Below are 23,588 nucleotides of genomic sequence, written 5' to 3' on the forward strand. Positions count from 1 at the left end.
AACAATAGGAATATTACGGTAGCCTACACTTCAATCATGTAACATTACTTATAGTTATCATACCAGCATGTTAATGTTTAGCAGCCAGGGTTGCCAACTCTCATGCTTCTGGTGTGTGACACGCTTTCACTCTCACTCTCACATTATCATGCTGCCCAAACAGGTCTCACGCCAAAACCAGAAGTACCGGCGATCATGTTGTTGATAGACAGCTGCTCAATCTCACAGCCAGAGAGTACTAGTCAATCACAGTACAGTAGGGCGGGAGTTGCTGCATGACTTTCAAAAACCTTAAGCAGCCAAGACCCCAGATGGCGCCTACACACTCCTATCTAACCTGCCTGAAGGAAAGTGACTATGACAGATATCAATAATGGATTAATTAATTAATGAACCTTACTTTTTTTAATGAACCTTACATTTTTTCAAAATGGCCAACTTCCTGTTGTATTTAGGGTATGGCTCCAAGACGCCTTTTTGTACATCTTGGGGTGTTACATGTGCCTGCCGAATATCGCAGCACCTGCGTAATACTGTACGCAGGTGCTGCGTCATTGAAAATTTCTAGGGGGTGCCATTGAGCCATTTTGCCACACCACAAGACCACATCAGAAATCAAGATACGTGACTTATAACATAACTGCCAAGTTCCGTAAACGTTTGAGCATTCCAACCACCAGAAAAAGGCTAAAAGTAATTAGGGGACGCAAGAGAGCTGCTGTAGCACACCTGTGGCCAAATATCAAATCAAAGTGTTTAGGTGTTTAGACATGCGTGCAAAGTTTTATGAGTTTTGGCGCATCCTAAAGACCTCAAAACTGTGATTGTAGAATGAAAACTGATGCAGAAAATCCACAATGGCTGACTTCCTGTTTCACAAAAAAATTATTGAAAAAAATAAAAATTTGTCCATAATGATGAGAGCAATGGCCTCGCCGAATTTCATGAAAATCCAAGTCCCTTTTTTCCAGCATGGCCTGCGTTTGGGGGTGCTGTGGTGCCTGCTGACCATGCCTGAGCCCAGTCCCTAAAGAATAATTACATTTTCACTGGATCTGAGGTATGTGCCAATTTTGGCAAGTTTTCGAGCATCCTAAAGCCTTCAAAAATGCGATTTAGTGGGCGGAATAATAATAATTATCTGTGACAGCTGTAACTCTTGGCTGTCATGAATGTATTTCCTCTGCAGCATCAGAACATGTTACAGCAGCTTCACAAACTCCTGCAGGTTCAACGGAACTAACAACAGTTTTAAGTTCAGAAACATTTACTCTATAAACATTTGCTAGCCTAGCAATATAACACAGCTACAAACAGCCCACAACGCAACACAAAATACCATAGTTACACTGGTTGTAGTGGAGAGAATACTGTTCTACATGGTAGGGTGCTGGTTCAGGGTTCGATCACCAGGTTCACACAGGGGTGCCGGCCAGAGCTCCACTTAAGGCCATTCAGAGTATGGGTAAATAAAGGACTGAGAGGCTGATGTGCTGTTATCTTCTTCTCTTTACTTTCCTTTGCAGCGTCACATACAGGGTACAATTGCTTGGGTGAAAGTGAACAGAATACATCTTAGTAAAGGATAAATAAACATATCCATAAATTAACTCAATCTATATAATATCATCAGTCCAATAAAAACAGAAAATAATTAAACAAGGGAGGTAATCCAATGATAACAGTCTCATTACACTAATAAAATAAACACATTCAATACACAAATTTCTATCTCTGTCAAGTCACCATCAACACTTACATAACACTTCCTGTAGCCGAACCGCCATGACTGTGTCTTAACTCATTTTTAACTTTTGAAGTCAATCGGCTAAAGCGTCTAGAGTGGAGTTCGATCAGGTATGACCCCTGGAAGTGGCCAAAAATACATCACTTTTTAATCTTCCAGTCAGAATAGTGGACTTCCTGTTGGGTTTAGGGTGTGTCTCCAAGATATTTTTTTGTGAGTCTTGGGATGTTACAACTGCAAATTTTGTGCAACGGGCCTTGGGGGCTGTTCCGTCAAAACTGTCTAGGGGGCCCTACCGAGCCATTTTGCCACACCCATGTTGTATGAATATGCACATCCATATTGATTATATGGATGTGTGCAGTTAGGGACCAATAACAATACTCTTAAGTTTGATGCAGTTTGGACAAAGTATGGCTGAATTACAGCAAGTTCACTGCAACTTCCTGTTTCATGGCGAGTCATCGAACTTTGAGGGGCCAAAACAGGCACGCCCTTCAACGAAAATTCAAAAGCTTCGCAATTTAATATCTTCTATGTTTTAATAACTTATTATTAAGTTTTGAAGTCAATCGAATAATGTGTTTAGGTGGAGATGGATTTGGCACAACCCCTGGAAATGGCCCAAAAAACACCAATTTGTTCATCTTCCGGTCAAAATAAAATACTTTCTGTTGGGTTTAGAATATGGCTCCAAGAGACTTTTTTGTTCGTCTTGGGATGTAACATATGTGTGCAAATTTTTCGGCGCAATGGGCTTGAGGGGCGGCACGATGCACCACCATTCAGAAAATACTGCAGTATGCATCATGAAGCTAAAGAAACATGCATTTAGGCAAGCTTGAAGAATACATCTTAATAAAGGATAAATAAACATAGAGAGACGCCAACTAACTTTTCACTGTGTGATGTCACTTGTAATATAACCAACCCGTGAGGTGGCTCACCCCCGTAAGATAAACACATAAATGAACGCTGATGGAACAGATAATTAAAGGCAGAACAATGAAGAGGAATACTATTAAAACTAAACTATAAACTGGTGACTTTAACTGCAAAAGAAGATTTTATTGATACATTTGAAGTGGAATTTAGTTTTCACTAAGGAAAACACTGTAAGAAACTGGAATTTGTGGCAACAAAAGATTTAAAATAAGAGCTTTTATGCTCTTGCTGATTATTGACACTTAATATTTTTCAGAGCTCATCATCTGTGACAGCTGTAAGTCTTGGCTGTTTTGAATGTATTCTCTCTGTGGCATCAGAGCATGTTAAAACACACACACAAACTATTGCAGGTTAACCAACAGTTTTAAGGCTGATCAACTAATGGCAAAGGATCGAAATTCGCCACGGCGACACAGCAAGGGCGTCCCCTGAAGACTCACAGTCACCATTATGAGCTTAATGCTTGTCTGACCACATTTAAGGTGAATTAGTTCAACCCACTTAGATGAAACACATTATTTCCTGTTGTCAATAGCTGGCGCTATGACTATATGTGAATATTTGCATGTAGATGTGTTGAGGCCATGACACTAAGTCTAAGTCTAGGGCAGATTGGACAGTGCATGTGAGAGTTGCAACAACTTCCTGTTTAATGGCGAAGCTTTGAAATTCACCATGGTGACACAGCAAGGGCATCCCATGAAGACTCACAGTCACCATTATGATCTTAATGCTTGTCTGACCACATTTGAGGTGAATCAGATCAATCCACTTAGATGAAAGTTGAAAGATGTCAAGTTTGGGGCAGATTGGACAGCACATGTGGGAGTTACAACAACTTCCAGGTTAATGGCGGAACATCAAACTACGCCACAGACACGCCACAATAAGGCATTATTAAGGCCTTAAGGCTTTCCTGACCGAATCTGAAGTGGATCACATCAACCTGCTAATAACTGGACGTCAAAGTCTAAAACATGTCATTTCCTGTGGCCAATAGGTGGCACTATAACTTTTATTGAATATTCACATGTGGGTTGGTTCACACCCTTATCACTGTGAAATTTGGGGCAGATTGAATAGTATGGCTGAGTTACAGCAAACTTAAACGCAACTTCCTGTTTCATGGTGAGACATCAAAATCTGAGGTGCTGCCATAGCCACACCCTTCAATGTAAACAAAATCTTTTAATAACTTTTAATCACAAAGGTCTTAAGAGTATCCTGACCAAGTTTGAGGTCGATATGATAAAATCTGTAGGAGGAGTTTGATCAAATACAACATCCCCAAATGCCAAAAAAATGGCCAAAAATGAGCAAAATTTAGCAAAAAAGGGGGGGGGGGGGGCCAATGGTCTCTGGCAACTTTAGTTGCTCAGGCCCTAATAATAATAATCTCTACAAAAACAATAGGTTCCTCGTTATGTCGCCACATGCACAGATACAGCCTAAGAGTAGCTTCTTCCTCTATCCTTTTGCCCTCAGACTTGACAAGTACACTTATAAATAATAAATGTAATAAATGTCTCTGACCTAATATGAAATGGATCTTTGTCAACCTACAAGTCATACGACATAGCTCTGAGGGGGCTTAATCCTCTTCAGGGCTCCAGACTAACTTTTCCTTTTGCTTACTGAAAATTTTAGGAGCATTTTCTCCATAACTATATTACTGATAAATGCTTTAGTAATAAATACACAATTTACAGGAAAAAAAACGTGACGTTTTACTTTAAAGGTAAAAGTATTATTAAAATCTACATGAATGATTTAAGTGACCCTTTAAAATAAAGTAATCCACATTTTTGAGAGTGATCACACTGTGCGCCATAAAAAAAATAAAATCACAAAAAAAATACTGGTTAAAAATGCCTTATAGTGAAGTGATTGAACAGTGATTTGCACATCTGCCCAAAATCAGGGCGAAGCCACTAACCAGCTGTAGGGATGGGTATCATTAGGATTTTATCTTTATCTATCCACACCCCTATCAGTCCGGCTCAGACTGTTACTGGTTTTTAAATTTATCAGTTATATATTAAGTATAATTAAAATACTGTTTCTAGAACAGTAAAATCACAGTAAACTCAATATCTCACTGGACAGAAATCTAAAATGTCAGGGGGCTTGTTTGCCTGAGAGAGTTTACAGCAATTTGTGAAATTTTGAGATTAGTGACTACATACAAGTCAGCTTTCATTTTAGCTCACAGTTCACAGCTCACAGCATGCTGGGGTTTTTTTGTTACTTCTTAGTAACAATTCACTATTAGCTTAACCAGCATGCAGTGATTCCTGTTAAACATGTCAGGAGACAGTGGACAGCACTGAAATTATTACTTTTCTTAATGCTTGCTGAACAGGTGGTTTGACAAAGAAAAGGTAAAGGTCAGCAGCTTTTACTTTTCAATGCACTTGGAGAGTTATGGGCTGCTTCAATTCAGCTGGTTCACCTCAGCCACTCTGTGTGTGTGTGTGTGTGGCGCATGCACTGTGGATGCAGCCATGTCCCGGACAGAGAAGCAGCGTGAATAAATAATAATAATAATAATAAATGATAAATGGGCCACTACAAATAAAGCAATGTTTTACAAGATATGCCCAAATATTTGACATATTGACATACATATTTGAAAGTTGCACTGAAGCTCATTGTCTCTAAAAATGGTTGCAAAATGCAACTAATTGGTCGCAGTCTAGAACGCAGCTCTTTCCTCTCGCCCTCAGACTTGACAAGCATTCTCTTGGCTCATTGTAACTTCAATTTCTGACCTCATGTGAAATGGATCATTATCAACCTACTTGAGGAATACATCAATGTATAATACATGTCATTTCCTGTTGCCAGTAGGTGGCGCTATGAGTATGGCTGAATGTTGGCACGTAGATGTGATCAGGCCAAGACTCTTATTAAACAAGTGAAATGAGGGGCAGATTGGATAATGTATATGTGAATTACAACAACTTCCAGGTCTGAGGTATGTGCCAATTTTGGTGAGTTTTTGGTGAGTCATTGCAATTTGTACAATCGCATGACAAGTGCAGTAGGTCGTCTTGGGACAGTTGTCTCAGAACCTCTACTGTTCTTTCCTTAACTTCTGACACAGACTCAAAACGTGTTTCTTTCAGCACAGATTTGATATTAGGAAAAAGGAAGAAGTCACGCAGTGCTAGATCAGGTGAATGGGTGAATTCTTATACTTCCTTGCTGATAATTTCAAATGATTTGTTCAATTTGATGAATGTTTTCAGAAGTTTTTGATGTGCATGGATGACCAGAATGTTCATAGACTTGGGCATCCTCTCTGCCTTCACAAAATCTTTTGTGCCATTCAAACACACATGCACATGACAAGCTGTGTTCCCCATACACCTCAATTAATGTACAATAAAAAAAATCTGGCTGCTGTTTTGTTCAGTTTCACCAAAAATTATGTTAAAAGTTAATGGTTTGCTCAACTTTTAAGCTAATCATTTTCCAATGCCTTGACAAAAACATGTACACTCCAATAAGTAGCTTGCAGTGAACTAAAGATGTCACTTATGGGAAACTTACAACAGTTGTGTGTGAATACCCAATCTTTAATATATAACACTTGGTGTGACTGTGAACCACGTGGTTTTATCCTCATAAGCTCAGTCTCATTATTTAATAACCATATCACGTAGTTCTGAAATTACATGACCGTTGGACACAGAACAAATGAGATAAATATCACTTACTGTGTCCATCAGCTGCATATTTGTATTTTTCATGAAGGCTGCCCTGTGCACAGACAGACCCTTAGAGGGGCTTAATCCTTTTTCCCCTCACCCTCAGACTTGACTTGACATCTATGCTCTTGGCTCATTGTAACTTTAATAGGCGATTTCTGACCTCATGTGAAATGGATCATTATCAACCTACTTGAGGAATACATCAATGTACTGTATAATACATGTCATTTCCTTTTTCCAGTAGGTGGCACTATGAGTATGGCTGAATGTTGGCATGAAGATGTGTTCAGCCTAAGAGTCTTATCAAACAAGTGAAATTTGGGGCAGATTGGATAAGGTATATGTGAGTTACAACAACTTCCTGTTTCATGGCAAAGGTTGGAAATTCACAACACTGCCATGGCAAGGGTGTTTCATGAAGACAATATTCACAATAAAATATATAGTCTTAATCCTTGTCTGACAACATGTGAGTTGAATCTCATCAACCCACTACTAAGTGGCCAAGCATTGAAACTTGCCACACCCTCACCGGCACGCCATTCAACAAAATCCCAAAAAGGTTCACAATTTAACTCTACAAAGGTCTTTAGAAGTCACCTACCAAGTTTGAAGTCGATTAGATCAAATCTCTAGGAGGAGTACATTAAAGTACAACTGCTGTAAATGGCGGAATTTGGTGCCAAAATTGCATACTAAATTAAAAATGACCAACTTCGTGTTGGATTTAGGGTATGGCTCCAAGAGGTTTTTTTGTACATCTTGGAATGTTACATTTTCCTGCTGAATTTTGTACACCTGCGTAAAACGGTACGTGGTGGCTGGTTCATTTAAAATTTCTAGGGGGCGCCCCTGAGCCATTTTGCTACACCCACACCTAAGCCCCACATCAGAAATCAAGTTCCTTGACTTATGACATTAATGTCAAGTTTTGTAAGCGTCTGAGCATGCCAACCAGTGCATGATGTGTGCAATTCAAAAAAATATAGCAGTTCATCTGAACTAACCAACAGTTTTATATTCAGAAACATTCACTCTACGCCGACCTAGAACATTTGCTGGCCTAGCAACATAATATGGCTACAAACAGCTCAAAACACAACATGCAACACAAAATACCACTTGCTCCACTAAAAAAGAACATCTGTTGTAAAGAATGGAAGCATGGTTGTATAGATAAGCCAACTGCGACTTTACACCTAAGTTTTAGGGAAAAAATATTGCCTTATATTACTGTCAATACGGCATCCATTTTTGAACTGTAGTGTGCAGAATAAAAGAATAAATGCTAGAAAGATTTTATTGATACATTTAAAATGGATTTTAGTTTTCAATAAGGAAAACACTGTAAGAAACTGTATTTTGTGGCAACAAGAGATTTGAGATAAGAGCTTTTATGTTGGCAGTTTACGCTAAGATGAAACTCTAAGATCTTGGTTTGTTTGGTTTGGTTTCTTCATGAAACGTATCCTTGGAGGAATGGTGAGTGTATCAAACCATGAGCCCTGTATTGAATATCAAACTGAATCCTTAATTGTTTGAATTGTTCCTCCCCTAACAAAATGGTTCTGGAATTGCATGGTTGTTAGAGACAAAACAAATTAGTTAAATCACTCATGTGCCCATTAGTTGCATATTTGAATCATGTATGAAGACAGCCACCTGCACAGATAGGCACTAAGGTGTGCTTAAGCCTCTGTCCTTTTGCCCTCATTCTTGGCTGTCTTGAGTGGTTTTAACAGTATTAATCTCTGAACACATGAGAAATGGCTCTTTGTCAACCTGCTTGATGATATACAATGATGTATAAGGCATATCTTTTCCTGTAGGTGTCGCTATCAATATACTTGGGTGTTGACATGTAGGATGTGTTCTAGCCAAGACTCTTATCAAATGTGAAGTTTGGGGCATATTGGATAATGTATATGTGAGTTACAACAACTTCCTGTTTCATGGCGAAGCTTCAACATTCACCACGCTGCCATGGCAAGGGTATTTAATGAAGACTCACAATCTTCACAATAAAACATAAATATAGTCTTGATCCTTGTCTGACCACATTTGAAGTGAATCTGATCAACCCACTTAGAGAACAGTACGAAAGATGTCATGTCATTTCATGAGTTACAGCTTCCTTTTTCATGGCGAAGCATCAAAATTCGCCACACCCTCACCGGCTCACTGTTCAATGAAGGCCAGAAAGCCTGACAATTTAACACCACAAAGATCTTTAGAAGACACCTACCAAATTTGAAGTAAATCAGATTAAATCTATAGGAGGAGTATGTTAAAGTACAGAGGCCGCAAATGGCGAAATTTGGAGAAAGATACATACTAAATTCAAAATGGCCAACTTCCTGTTGGATTAAGGGTTACGTGTGCAACTTGGGCCCTAATGATAAATCTCAAGCTAACATAAACAGTGCAGCCCAATTAGGTTTACTTGAAATCCTAACGACTTTGGCTAATGATGTATTAGAGCAAACACGGGCAGGGTTTGATTTCACTCACACTTATTATTAGGGGAAGGTATGCCCAGATATAGCAAACCACACACACATGCACACACCAATTGTGCTCACTCAAGCATACAAGTCTAGTGCCAAATGAGGTAGTTTTGCAGCAATTTTACTTCCTTGAGGAAATCTCTGAGGTATATCTGAGAAAGGACAGACTGTTTACAGTCTCTGACTGCATATGTTAGTTTATAAGGAAGAGGAGCAGCACACCTGTCAAGCAGCTTTCTCTCTCCCACACACCCACCCACACTCACACACACACTGAGAGTGATGCTAAATTTAACAACTTTTCTTAATCATCTTCATGACAAGATTTCTACCTGTGTGACAGGGAATCAAAATCATTTACAAAGAACTTGTAAGATAGGTAGAAGCTCATAAAAAGGCAACTTTATCTAGATGAAGATGCTGGGTCTTTTCAGTACCTTATTTTCTTTTGCCTCTCATTGCTATTTGATTATTAACATCTGCATAAGTAATTTATCTTTGCTACATAGAATATTTGTGAAATAGGTAAATGAGGCCTCTTTTTCCAATTTGGTTAACATATTCATATTAGGATTTAAGCGACAGTGTTTAGCAGCTGCAAATACTGCCTCAGTGTGCTCTCCCTGCAGCTGTGTGTGCCAGAGTCGGGGCCTGCTCAGTCTAATGTGCTCTGATAGTCCCACCAGAGGATTTCCTTACACCAACTCCCAGCTGCTTGATCAGGCCCAGGCCTCAGAATGCTCATTCATCCCTTGGCCCCCCGAGCATGAGTGTGTCAGTGTGTGTGTGGGTCAGCGTGTGAGAGCTCACCTCGGTGGTAATGACAGCCCACTGAAATAAGACCTGTGGTGAGTTTGAGCTAGCCAGATCTTTTCAAGATGCCTGCAATCAGGCGCTCAGGACCGTGTCATTGCTCTGCCCTTAGTGCTTGTACACACACTGGTTTGAGCCCATAGATAAGCAAGGTTTCTCAGAGTCTAACTGTGGTACAATGAAAATACAGGAGAGTGTGTGGCCTTACTGATTGGAATTCAAAGTGAAAATGTCCTCATTCTACTCCTGGATGCATTTTGGCCTCTTTGCAGAACTCCCACTTTGCATTATGGTCACATTCAGCTCACTCATAACAGAGCTGCTGGATATAGCTTCTTTTGAGTTTCAAATGCTAACAGCAGTAAACATCAAACCCATTAAATCTGCTTTACATAATCCAACTCAGGGCAACAGTGAGGCATATCTCTCTGAAGTTTATTTCCTGTAGCACATCATTTAGGACCAAGTATTCCCAACTGGTCATTAACATCCCTATAAAAGGATAAAACTGCAAATGTTTGTGTTACAGGCTGGAAAAACAGCATTCAATCAAAGCACTTTAATTTTAATCATACTTGTTTCCTTTGCAGTTTGGTGCCCACGCTTTGAAACCCAAGAAACAAAAAATAAATACAGCACTCCTGGTAAAGAAAATACAGACGGATTTACTCCCGCTGTCTTTCTGTATGGGTTTGTCCAATGTTTTTCCCCTCAAAAACACACCACTCACCCACATACACATACAGGTGAGGTAAGAGGAGAAAATGGCCCATCATTTACAAGTGGTTTACAAAATCTGCTTATGTAGAATGAAATGGAAAAAGTGTGTAAAAAAATTATTTACATTTGTAAAACACGTAATGTATGCACTATTTTCTCTCCATAGTCAGGTCTACCATGTGAGGTGTTGCTGTGAGACTCTGGTCATGTGTGGACACTGTGCAGGCCTTGCTGCAGCCCAGCCACCTCTGCTGCAGCCTCCTCTATATTATTACAGCTGTAAGTGTGCCAGCCAGGGGAAATTTGTCTGCAATTCACCTGAATTAGAAGCCTTAACCCAGCTCTCCTGCAGCAAGGCATAATGGTTTGTTTATTTTTGACGTTTTTCTTTTAGCAAATCATTCCTTATCTGTCATTTGCTTATTGTCCCATTGAGTAGCTTCAAAGAGGGTTGTGTCGCTGCCACAAGGCCCTGGAAAGTCCCACTTTTACACTCTTTAGTTAAACAGTCCAGCTTTGTGCAGTTAACACATCCACCCAAGTGCCTGTATGATGTGTTGTCTGCTCCACTCACTTTGGTTTTTTGTTTATCTGTGTTGTTTAACATTTCCAACAAAGAGAGACTTTGAATGAATGCCACAGTTATTGTAAGTGAAAGATGCAAACTGCCTAAAAATAGCTGTTGATTATAAAGAGTTTCTCTCTGCTCACACTGACTGCAGCACACATTGTTTTAGCAGCACAACTCACTCTGTAATCAGTGAGGCGGGATCTACACATCCTCCTCAGTAAGCCACATGAATGAGGCCATGAAAATGTAAATTATCATGATTGTCTATAAATAACATCATATGGTGCTCAAATATGGTAATGTGGTGAACATCTTAAGTCACCCAATAGTACATTTTCTTCAGACCTCTCAAATAAGCATGGAGTAAGGTAATGTTTGTCAATTTTCCATTACATGTTTTATTTCATTTATTTATTCATTCATTTTTCATGACGTTACAAAATGCGTTGGTTTCTGTAAACAACTTTCAAGGCAGCTCTCAACTTTTAAAATTCAGAGAGTCAGCAGAGATGATGTTGAGGACAAATAAGGCTGAAGATCTCTTAAATCATCCAATAGGGAAAAGATAAGATAAATGTACTTTATTGATCCTGTGAGGGAAATTCTTGCGTTACAGCAACAGAGACCGCAACAACAGGTAACAACAGCAAAATGAAAAATAGGAGATCTTAAAAATATATACAGGAAAACAATTTAAGTTGCAAATTTACAATTCACAGTAACAATCTCAATGATGAATAAATATAGTTATGTGCAATATTTTCATCTGAGAATGGATGTGCAAAACTGGCAGTGAAGTGTGACGAAAATATAGGTAGGAAATATGTAGAAAGAAAGAAGAGAAAAAAAGTGGGACATACATACATTACAACAATATGTGCTAGCGTTAATGAATAAATATTTTCTAAATGTATGTACAGGTGGCAGTGTTCACCTGTCACACACAGGTGAGTTGAGATAATTAACTGACAAACAAATAGCCATTTGGAAAAAGAGTGGCACAGTGGCCAAGTACTCCTTGGTGTGCAGCTAAGTGTGTGTAATGGTCCTACAGATGTCTTCAGTGTTCTTCCTCATTGAGATGTGGTCAGTGTGGGAAGTGGAGCTGGCCTTTCTGTTGCTAGGGTTGAGGGGTTTCGCAGAGACAGGCAGCCTTACCGTTCTAAATTAGCCCGTCACACACCACTGCCTCCCTGTCAGAGGCCTGTCTGCTACCACTTACTCAGAAATGCAACAACTTTACTCATAATTACTTAGAATTTTGTCATGCTTGTAAATACTTTTGCTCTGACAGTTCATTTATTTTGTTTGATTGCTGCAGACTTTTTATAGTACAGGGCAGCCTGCATGCAGATTCCATGTGTCGTCTAGATTCTGCAATAAGACAGAAGTGGCTGTGATGATTATCGACTGGTTTCAGGGTGTTTATTTACTCTCTGAAGTCAAGCAGAATGTGGCTGTAATTGATGTGCATTCAATCAAAACAGGATAGCATTCCATGGGCTCTGCACAGGAGTGTCTGACAACAATAAAGAGGGTTCTTTATATAAGAAACCTGTGTCCTATGCAGAATATTTTGAAGTCAAATTTCTGGGTGCTGGTGCATAAATGCACACCAGTGGAATATTTCAAACAGTGTAGGTGTCAACTACTCAGCAGTTATGAAGATGTAGCTTGTAGATGTAGAAATATTTCAGCCATAACTGCTAAATTAGTTACAATCTGTTGTACACATGTAAATATCTGTACTTGTGACAATGTACCACAGGCTGCGAACTGTGAAGTGTCAGCAGTTCAATTAAAGCTGCACTAACCAATATTTTTATAAGTGGCTACACTCACCAACTACTTCATTAGGAACACCACACTAACATTGGGTATGACCTCCCTTTGCTTTAAAAACGGACTCAATTCTAAATGGCATTGATTCCACAAAATCTTGCAAATATTCCTTTGAGACACTGATCTGGTGACTGGGGAGGCCACCAAAGTACACTGAACTCATTGTCATGTTCATGAAACTAGCCTCTGCTTTGTGATATAGTGCATTATTATTCTGGAAGTAGCCTTTGGCTTTAAAGGGATGTGAATGGTCAACAACAATACTTAGATAGGCTGTGGTATTCAAACCATGATTGATTGGATCGAAAACAATCACCACACCATCACACTACCACTACCAGTCTAGACTCAAGACACAAGGCTGGATGGGTCCATGGATTCATGCTGCTCATGCACAAATAAGCAGGTGTTCTTAATGAAGTGCTTGGTGAGTTTATGTGTAATGTGGAAGGGGTCAGTTTTAGTCAGAGAGCTATAGTTCCCTTTAGCTCTAGTCTTTTAAACTACTAAACAATTTGAAATTTTATGTTGCAGAAATTTGGTTTCTTGTTTGCTTCCATGTTAATTATCAGCCCTGGTGGGAATCACACATTCAGCCAAAAAGTGAGAACATGTACTTTCAAAAAAATAAAAATAAATAAATAAATAGTGATAAGAAGAGTTTCAGGGTTTGTAATGTTTCTTGCCACTTCCCCTTTTAGTCTTATTCCATGACACTGATGCTCATTTCTTAGTAATACGTGTTTTAAGCAGAGAGAAACAGCACTGGAATCACCTGGTATTTTCTCAATCCTCTGGCATAGTACAATTAATTTTTGCAAGATGAATCTGTGGTTTTTCAGTGCATACTGCCCTCTACCACTTCTCACCAACTTTTTGATAACCAGTATTGATAACTGTATCCTCATTCTTCACACTTCAGCACTTGGAAAATTAAGCTCAATAGAGGGCTAATGTAGCTGTTGTCCATCCCCTGAAAGCTTCAAGCTTCTGTCATGCTCTGTTTCAACTGCACAAACATCCAGTGATGTTTTCCTGACTAAAGGCTGTGGATGAACAGCGGCTGCTTGGCAGTCAGAGCCACTAATACTGTCAGAGAGTCATGAAGCAAGATGAAGCCATGATTGCTTAAACTAGATAACCTCCAAAGTGATTATCCATAATAAAAAATATTTAAAAAACACATCCACTGATTGCGCTTTATTGTGATTTCAAAGATACAATTTTCCGCTAAAAGGCAGGTATGGCAAATACATTCAACACCAGCTAGTTATAAGCTGTCATGAGTGATTTTGGAGAATGCCCCAATTTAGATTATTTCTGCTCAAGACTCACATGGTACCAATATACCACTGCTAAAAAGGGGGAAATAGAAATACACAGTCACAAGAGAGAAGTCTGAAGAGAGAAAAAGTCTCCCATCACAATCTAATCATTTCCAGTTTTAAGTCAGCGGGTTCACGCAAACCTTCTTTAAAAATCATTTGAATATTTTATCACTGATGATTTGGATTACCATCATGTGCAAAGGTTGCATGGTAAATGCTTCTTTCATCATGGCCTTCAAACTCCCTTCTGTCTTGTATTAAAGCCCAGTATCTGCAAGATAACTGCACAACATTCGTCTTCATAATAGAGCCTGGTTGGGGCCTGGTTTGTCCACCATAAGGAGCCCAACTTAGCTGGGTTAAAGGAAAGCATTACAGCCAGCAGGCATGTGACCACATAATTTCAGCCACAGAGGCCTACGCTTCCTCTGTTAGCGTTCATTATACCCTCAGTAAGCCACATGAAGGCTCAGCCATCTTGTGGAGATCACTACAATCCTCACCGCTTCGCCTGATTGGCTACTATCTAAATGAACCAATGTTCTATATCAGGGCTTTTGACTACATAACTACCCTGTTAATATTCTGAGGAAGTGGTGGAGGTCAGGGAGCTCTCAGCCGCTTGACCTCGGGGTTGCAGGAACCTGAGCCACAGAGTGGCACATGGCAGTGAATGAGCCCTAATGATTTAGATGGTATCTGTTACACAGCCCGGAGAAAGCCAATCTCTCTGGGCAATCTGGCTGTGGAAAAAAAGCAAAGGTTTGAAAATAAACCCCACTTGTTTCAAAGAGGGGCAATGCTGCCTCACCAGTGCAGCATGTCATTGAAATTCCCATCTAGAATGATGAATAATTACACACAGATGATCACAAAGCAGCTTTGGTTGCGCTGCTAGTAGATGCATTGTGCATGTAGTTGTTTAGAGAACTGAGTCCAGGAAATGCAGCGATTTGAATTGTTTGTTTGTTTACTCAGTGCTTAAGTGACTTCAGCACCTTGTTAAAGAGGCCTCACACAATCTTTGACGGTGGGGCTGGTCACAGGGGCCTCTTCAGAGGATTAGGTGAGCATTTGCTTTAGTTGCTTCAGGCCCTGTGTGCAGCCATTTAAGACACTTGTTGATGCGTGGCATGGCTTGAGTTTCCTTAAAATACTCTGGTAAACATTGGGCTTATGCACAGCAGCAAAACCATGACCTTAAAGAACGCTTTCAAAAGCAATTTTCCTCCCCTAGTACTGCATGTAACAGTAATTGTACTTGGGAGACTCCCAGTGCCAGCTGAGTATAATGTATCCTAGCTGACAGGGCAAGAGGCGTGGTACACAACAACTATTCACAATCACTATCACAGCTACGGGCAATTTAGAGTCACCAGTTAACCTAGCATGCATGTCTTTGGACTGTGGGAGGAAGCCGGAGTACCCAGAGAGAACCCACACAGGCACAGAGAGAACATGCAAACTCCACACAGAGCAACGAATGGGGCCTTGTCACGGAGTTGCAAGGAACCTATTGTTTTTGTTCGGTTTATTATTATTAGGGCCCGAGCAATGAAGTTGCAAGGCATGGCAACTTGTTGCAAGGCAATGGCTCGTTAGCGCCACCTAGACCCATTTGGCCAAGTAACAGGAAGTCCACTATTTTGACCAGAAGATGACAAATTTACATATTTTTGGCCACTTCCAGGGGTGGCAAATGATCGCAATCCTTCTAGACCCAATTGACTTCAAAAGTTGGAATTAAGTTATTAAGACATAGACAAAGTTAAATCGCAGAGCTTTTGAGTTTTTGTTGAAGGGGCATGTCCGTCTTGGCCCCTCAAAGTTTGATGACTCGCCATGAAACAGGAAGTTGAATTAAACTTGCTGTAATTCAGCCAAACTTTGTCCAAATTGCATCGAACTTCACATTATTGTTAATAGTCCCTACCTGCACACATCCATATGTCAATATTCATAACGTTGTAGCACCACCTACTGAGAACAGGAAATGACATATTTTGTAGTGTGACGTGCTGTTACTAGCAGGTTGATCTGATTCACGTCAAATGTTGACAGGACAGCATTAAGGCCTTCATGATGACTCTGTGTGAAAATTGTGAGTTTTCGTAGAAGGGCAGCGTGTGAAGGCATGGTTAATTTCAATCCTGCGGTCTAAGTGCAAGTAGTTGAAGTAGTTTGCTACTTTATCTAGCAGATGAAGCCACTGGATTTCTCTCTGGTGGGTTTTTTGGAAGGGGGGATGTTTGTCTGTCTGTCTGTCTCTGTGTGTGTATGTGTGTGTGTGTGTGTGTGTGTGTGTGTTTGTGTTTGTGTATGTGTATGGTGGTGGCAGGGATTATAGGTTCACAGACTGTTCACAAACAATGGTATCAGAGTGTTGTGTTTTGGGCTGTTTCTAGCCATAGTAAGTTACTAGGCTAGCCAATAGTTTTGGTTCCACATAGAGTTAAGTTTTCTGAGTTAATCAGCCTTAAAACTGTTGTTTAACCTGCAGGAGTTGTAACATGTTTGATGCCACAGAGGGAATACATTCATAACAGCCAAGATTTACAGCTGTCACAGATGATGAGCTCTGAAAAATATTAAGTGTCACAGAAAATAATTATGCAAGAGCATAAAAGCTTTTATTTCAAATCTCTTGTTGCCACAAATTCCAGTTTGTAAAGTGTTTTTCTTATTGCAAGGACTGCAGGGCTTAACGCAGGTTGTAGAGCATACGGTGGCATAACAATGCACCGCAGCACAATGCTTTGCCATTCAGAAAATACGGCAGTACGCATCGTGAAACTGAAAAATGCAAGAAATACATCTTAGTAAAGGATAAATAAACAGACAGAGACGCGCACTAACTTTTCACTGTGTGACATCACTTACATAACCAACCCGTGAGGTGGCTCACCCCCGTAAGATAAACACATAAATGAATGCTGGTGGAACAGTGCAAATTTTCAAATTTTTAGGCGTAACAGGCTTCAGGGGCTGGTCCGTAGATGGTGCTACTGAGCCATTTTGCCACTCCCATGCTCAAGACCCTTAATTATGTAATTTGTTGACCCGCCAGAGGTGTCTAGAAATTTTCATGAGTTTTGGGGCATGTTTAGGCCTCAAATAGCCAACTAATGACACGGAAAATGTATAAAAATAATAACTCATTAATAATGACCTATTCGGGTCCTTGCAACTTTGTTGCTTGGGCAACTGATGGAAAACAATTGGGTCCTCCATGGCCCCATTCGGGTCCTTGCAACTTATCTCCTGTGGCTAGTAGGTGATGCTATAACTTTTTGTGAAAAGTTATAGCTTGTAAGCAAGACCCATGTAGTTGTTTTCAGGGTGGGACTCTTATCAAACACGTCAAGTTTGGGGGAGATCAGACAATGTATCCATGAGTTACATCAACATCCTGGTTAATGGTGTAACATCGAACTTCACCACAGCGCCACAGACATGCCCTTCAACAGAACATCAAATGAAGGCCTTAAGGTTTTCCTGACCAAATTGGAAGTGGATCACATCAACCTACTAGTAACAGAACATCAAAGTCTAAAACATGTCATTTCCTGTCGCCAGCAGACTATAACTTTTTGTGAATATTGACATGTGGGTGTGTCCATGCTGGGACCTTTATCACAACTGTGAAATTTGGGGCTGATTGAATAAAGTATGGCTGAGTTACAGCAACTTAAATGCAGCTTCCTATTTAATGGTGAATCATGGAAATTTGAGGTGCCGCCATGGCCATATCCTTTGACATCAACAAAATCTTTTAATAACTTTCAATCAGAAAGGCCTTGAGAGTATCCTGACCAAGTTGGAGGTCAATATGATCAAATCTGTAGGAGAACTTTGACCACATACAAGGTCCCCAAATGGTGAAAAATAAGCAAAATTTGTGCAATAAAATCAAAATGGCCGACTTCCTGTAGGTTTGAGGAAATGATGTCAAGAGACTTTTTTGTGCATCTTGTCATGTTATATAATGCCTCTGAATTTCGTTCACCTCAGACAAACTAAGCCCAATGGCAAGGGTGTTGTAAATGTAGATGTTCAGGGCGGTATTCTTATCAAACATATCAAGTTTGGGGCAGATCTGACAATGTATGCATGAGTTACATCAACATCCTGGTTAATGGTGAAACATCAAAGTTTGCCACAGAGCCACAGACACGCCCTTCAGTGAACATCAAAATTTTCAAAATAAGGCATCACAAAGGACTTAAGGCTTTCCTGACCAAATCTGAAGTGGATCACATCAACCTGCTAGTAACAGGACGTTAAAGTCTAAAACATGTTATTTCCTGTTGCCAAAAGGTGCCAATAAGTTTGGGGCAGATTGGATAATGTATATCTTAGTTACAACAACTTCCCACTCCATGGCGAAGGTTGGAAATTCGCCACACTGCCATGGCAAGGGTGTTTAATGAAGACTCACAATCTGATGTTGATGCATTCAGGCTGGGCCTCTTGTCAAACAAGTGTGAAGGCAAATTGGACAGTTTAATTTGAGTTACAACAGCTTCCTCTTTCATGGTGAAGCACCAAACTCATCACGCCCTCATGCCCCCTGACAACCTTGTTGCTTGGGCCCTAATCATAAAGAAATCCTTTGAAGAGTAATTATGTTGATACTTTTTGGAACCAAACCAAAACACACAGGAAAAAGTGAAATGGTGTGTGCATGTGTCTCTGTTTATGTGTGTGCTGGCACAGGCCAAACATCCTTATCATTCTCACAACAAGCCAGGTGAGAGATGGGCTCAGGAAGATCAAGAAGACAAAGGCCACGGGTCCAGACGGTATCAGCTCCAGGCTCCTGAAGTCCCAGGCAGACCAGCTGTGTGAGATCGTGGAGCACCTCTTCAACATGAGCCTGAAGTTTGGGAGAGTGCCGCAGCTGTGAAAGACCTCCTGTGTAGTACCAGTGCCGAAGACACTGCACCCCAAGGACTTCAACAGCTACAGGCCGGTGGCACTGACATCCCACCTGATGAAGACCCTGGAGCAGCTGATTCTTGTCCATCTCCGCCCCTGGTGAGACAGTCAATGGACTCACTGCAATTTGCCTACCAGCCTGGCATCAGGTGGATAATGCAGTCATCTACCTTCACAGAGCTCTCTCACCTGGATAACCTGGAGCACTGTGAAATCATTTTTGATTTCTCCAGTGCTTTCAACATAATAGATGCTGAGACAAGCTGAACATATGAGACAGATCTCACATTTGAATCTGATACTCACAATGACATATTGAGAACAGACTGTGTCTACATGGTGTGAGCACCTCGCAGAATGCTCCTGCCCTCCCCCCTCACTGCAGACCCAGTACCCCCATACTCCACCTGCAATTCCTACGACCTGCAGTCATCGGCCATCACAATGAGACAAGAATGACATACAATGAGAACAAGAACTGACACAGGACTTTGTGGACTGGTGTCTGCGGAACTGCCTCCAGATCAATGCAGGGAAGACCAAAGAACTGGTTGTGGATTTCCGCAGGAGCAGACATTCCCCCACCAGTGAACATCCAGGGAAGAGACATTGAGATGGTGACTCTTATAAGTACCAGGGTGTACAGCTTAACAATAGACTGGACTGGACAGACAACACCACTGCACTTTATAAGAAGGCTCAGAGCACACTCTACCTGCTGAGGAGACTCAGGTCTTTTGGAGTTCAGGGGGCACTCCTGAGGACTTTGTATGACACTGTTATGGCATCAGCCATCTTCTGTGGAGTGGTCTGCTGGGGCGGCAGCATCTCAACAGTGGACAGAAAGAGACTGGACAAGCTGATCAAGAAGGCCAGCGCTGTTCTGGGGTGCAACCTAGACCCAGTGGAAGTTGTGGGAGAAAGGAGGATGATGACAGCTATCATCCCTGATGAGTTCCACCCCATGCAGGACAGTCTGGCAGCACTGAACAGCTCCTTCAGGCTGCTTCACCCAAAGTGTGTGAAGGAGAGGTATCACAGGTTCTTCCTTCCTGTGGCTGTCAGACTCTACAACCAGCACTGCTCCTAGTAGACCACACAGTCACATGGACCATTTCACTAGGTTCTGCACTTTATCCATCCTAACAAAACAGCTGCAGTCATTCAGCCATTCACTGTGTGCAATACCATTTTCAAAAGGTGCAATATCTGTATTTAGTTCAATCTATCTCTATGTATACTGCCTGGCCAAAAAAAAAGTTGGCACCTGGATTTAACTAAGCAAACAGGGAAGAGCCTCCTATTGGATAATTACTGCATGGGCGATTATCTTTCAGCTGGCAACAAGTTATTTAACCCCAAATTATTCAATGAGTAGCTTCTCATTTCTTAAACAACCATGTTGAAAGACACATCCTATGGTCGTGGAAAAGATGTTTGAGAAGGGTCAAATCTTTGGCATGCATCAAGGAGATTGCAGAAACTACTAAAATTGGGTTAAGAACTGTCCAACGCATTATTAAAAACTGGAAGGATAATGGGGAACCATTGCCTTCGAGGAAGAAATATGGTCAGAAAAAAAATCCTGATTGATCGTGATCACTTAAACATTTGGTGAAATCAAATCATAGAAAAACAGCAATAGATCTCAGGGCTATGATTAATAGTGAAAGTAAGAGCATTTCCACACGCACAATGTGAAGGGACCTCAAGGGATTGGGACTGAACAGCTGTGTAGCCTTAAGAAAACCACTAATCAGTGAGGCTAATCAGAAAAAAAGGCTTCATTTTGCTACGGAGCATAAAGATTGGACTCTGGAGCAATTGAAGAAGGTCATGTGGTCTGATGTCCAGATTTACCCTGTTCCAGAGTGATGGGCACATCAGGATAAGAAGAGATGCAGATGAAGTGATGCACCCATCATGCCTAGTGCCTACTGTACAAGCCTGAGGGGGCAGTGCTATGATCTGGGGTTGCTGCAGTTGGTCAGGTCTAGGTTCAGCAACATTATGTGCCCAAAGAATGAGGTCAGCTGACTACCTGAATATACTGAATGACCAGGTTATTCCATCAATCAATTTTTTCTTCCCTGATGGCATGGGCATATTCCAAGATGACAATGCCAGGATTCATCAGGCTCAAATTGTGAAAGAGTGGTTCAGGGAGCATGAGACATCATTTTCACACATGAATTGGCCACCAAGATCTTGGTGAAAAATTAATGCAACACTGGACGGAAATAAATCTTGTGACATTGCAGAAACTTATCAAAACAATCCCACAGCAAATGTGTGCCATAATCAAAGCTAAAGGCAGACCAAGGAAATATTAGAGTGTGTGACCTTTTTTTATTGCATTGTCCTGTTCATACTGTTCTTATGTTTATATTTTTTATAATATTATCTTGCTTATACCTTGTCTTTTACTTGTATTTATGCCTTTTATGCCTCTTTTCAAACTCTGATGCTGCTGCAACAATGTAAATTTCCCCGTTGTGGGACTAATAAAGGATTATCTTATCTTATCTCTCTGCACTTCTGAGTTGAATGAAACACCAGCAGAGGAGTTGCTGTTGGCTGACAGAGCAGTTAATCCATGCAGTGGGGAGCAACTCCAAACTGCAGAGAAACAGGCTTCAAGTCTGCCACTTTTCATCACCACCACAAAAACAGGCAACCTAAGTCTCTGTGAGGCGATTGCTCTGGGGAGAGTACACAGTTGCAGCTCTCTATAGCTTTACCAATCTGTTGGCAGAGGAATCACTGTGTATGATTACTAATGACAGCCCTGAACTCAGAGGAATGGGAAGAATAAAAGGCAGATTAATGTGGGGGGTGGGGGTCTTTTAGCAACTTGCATCACACAAAGGCAAAGCTTAACCTGACATTCCCATGTAATTAAGACATCTCTCATATGGCACATTTCTCTTGACCACTTGGGACTCCTACATAGAAATGGGGGGGGGGGGTTCAAAGCAACTGAGGGCAGTATATTCACATCTGTGATCACTAAGCATGTGCAGCATGGCCATGAATGCAGTTAGACTGTAACACTCTGCAGGTATTGTTTTTAATACACTGACAATTTAAACTGTGATCCCACTTGCCCTTTTGTGGGGACCAACTGCACCAGTGAAACTGACAAACACATGAGGCAAGAGGAGAGAAAGTGTTGAGGGAGTAACATTTTGATAAGGAAATAAGATTATGAGGTGTAGCATTTTGTCTATATTTTCAATTATATTTACATTCAATTTTAAGCCAGATAGACAGCAGAGAGAGAGAGAGAGTGAGAGAGAGAGAAGAAACAAAATCCTGTTTTACAACAAGGTGAAAACCTTTTTTCAGGTACTTTCTGAAATCAGTACAGCAATATGTATATAATATATAATATAATATATATATATATATATGTATACAATTGTATTGAGAAATTTGTATTAAAATATTCAGTTGTGGTTTATTTGTTTTAAGAACAAAAACAAAAAACAATTAAGAAAATAAATACAGGATAAGTTGGAGATGTTTGCACTAAAATGACTTTAAATTGTATTAGGAGGAAAAACATACAAAATGCACTAGAGGTCAGAAACACAATTTTAAATGTCAATTAAACTTATATTTTAATTGTAACTTTTTTAAAGCTTTTTTTTCCCTGTAGATTAGCTTCAGGACAACTTTTAACTGCCAATTTTAAAGTTTAATGCTGCTGAAAACAGTCTCACAGTAAATCCATCTAACTCAGTCTGCTGTGTTTTTTTCCCCTCTTTCATCCCTGTGTGAAATTTGCTTTCATGTCATTGTGTAAAAATGATCCTAAAATCGTTAAATTATGTGATTGTTTCATTCACTGATGCTGGTCCACTTCACATTTTTGTGTTAACAATTCGCTAACAATAACAACTGATTTTGATGATCACCAGGGTGGAAACAGGGACATGACCCCCCAGATCCCATTCACAAACACAGATCAGATTGACACATCAAATAAAAAATCAGTGCAGAGAAATGCAGATTACCACAAAGATCACTGCATGCGTTTTATTTTTGTGAAATCAATTGTGGTCAAATGTGTTATTAGACCAGCTTTAAAACAATGGGAAACAAGCAGCATAATGTATGAAGGCGTCAGATAATTTATGTATTTATATAATCACTTTTTAATTACACAAAGACTTATTTTTGTTGGAAACACTTATTTTAAATGTCCTGTAACTAATTTTCATATAATAATTGATGTTCACATTCCATCTTCAAAAGTTTTCCTCTCTTTTCTGTAATTATGCTGTTAAAAGCTGGATGTAAATGAAATTAAAAAAAACTCTGACAGAACAGACAGTATCAACATGCATATCAAAAGCTTACTGAATTGTCAAATCTTTGACCAAAAAAAAAGCAATGCACATCATATTAGAACAGGACGGCTCTAGTTGAATCCTGCATTTGTGGTCTACTTGA

Source organism: Lates calcarifer, linkage group LG12 (genome assembly GCF_001640805.2).
Source record: "Lates calcarifer isolate ASB-BC8 linkage group LG12, TLL_Latcal_v3, whole genome shotgun sequence".
Classification (NCBI taxonomy): domain Eukaryota; kingdom Metazoa; phylum Chordata; class Actinopteri; family Centropomidae; genus Lates; species Lates calcarifer.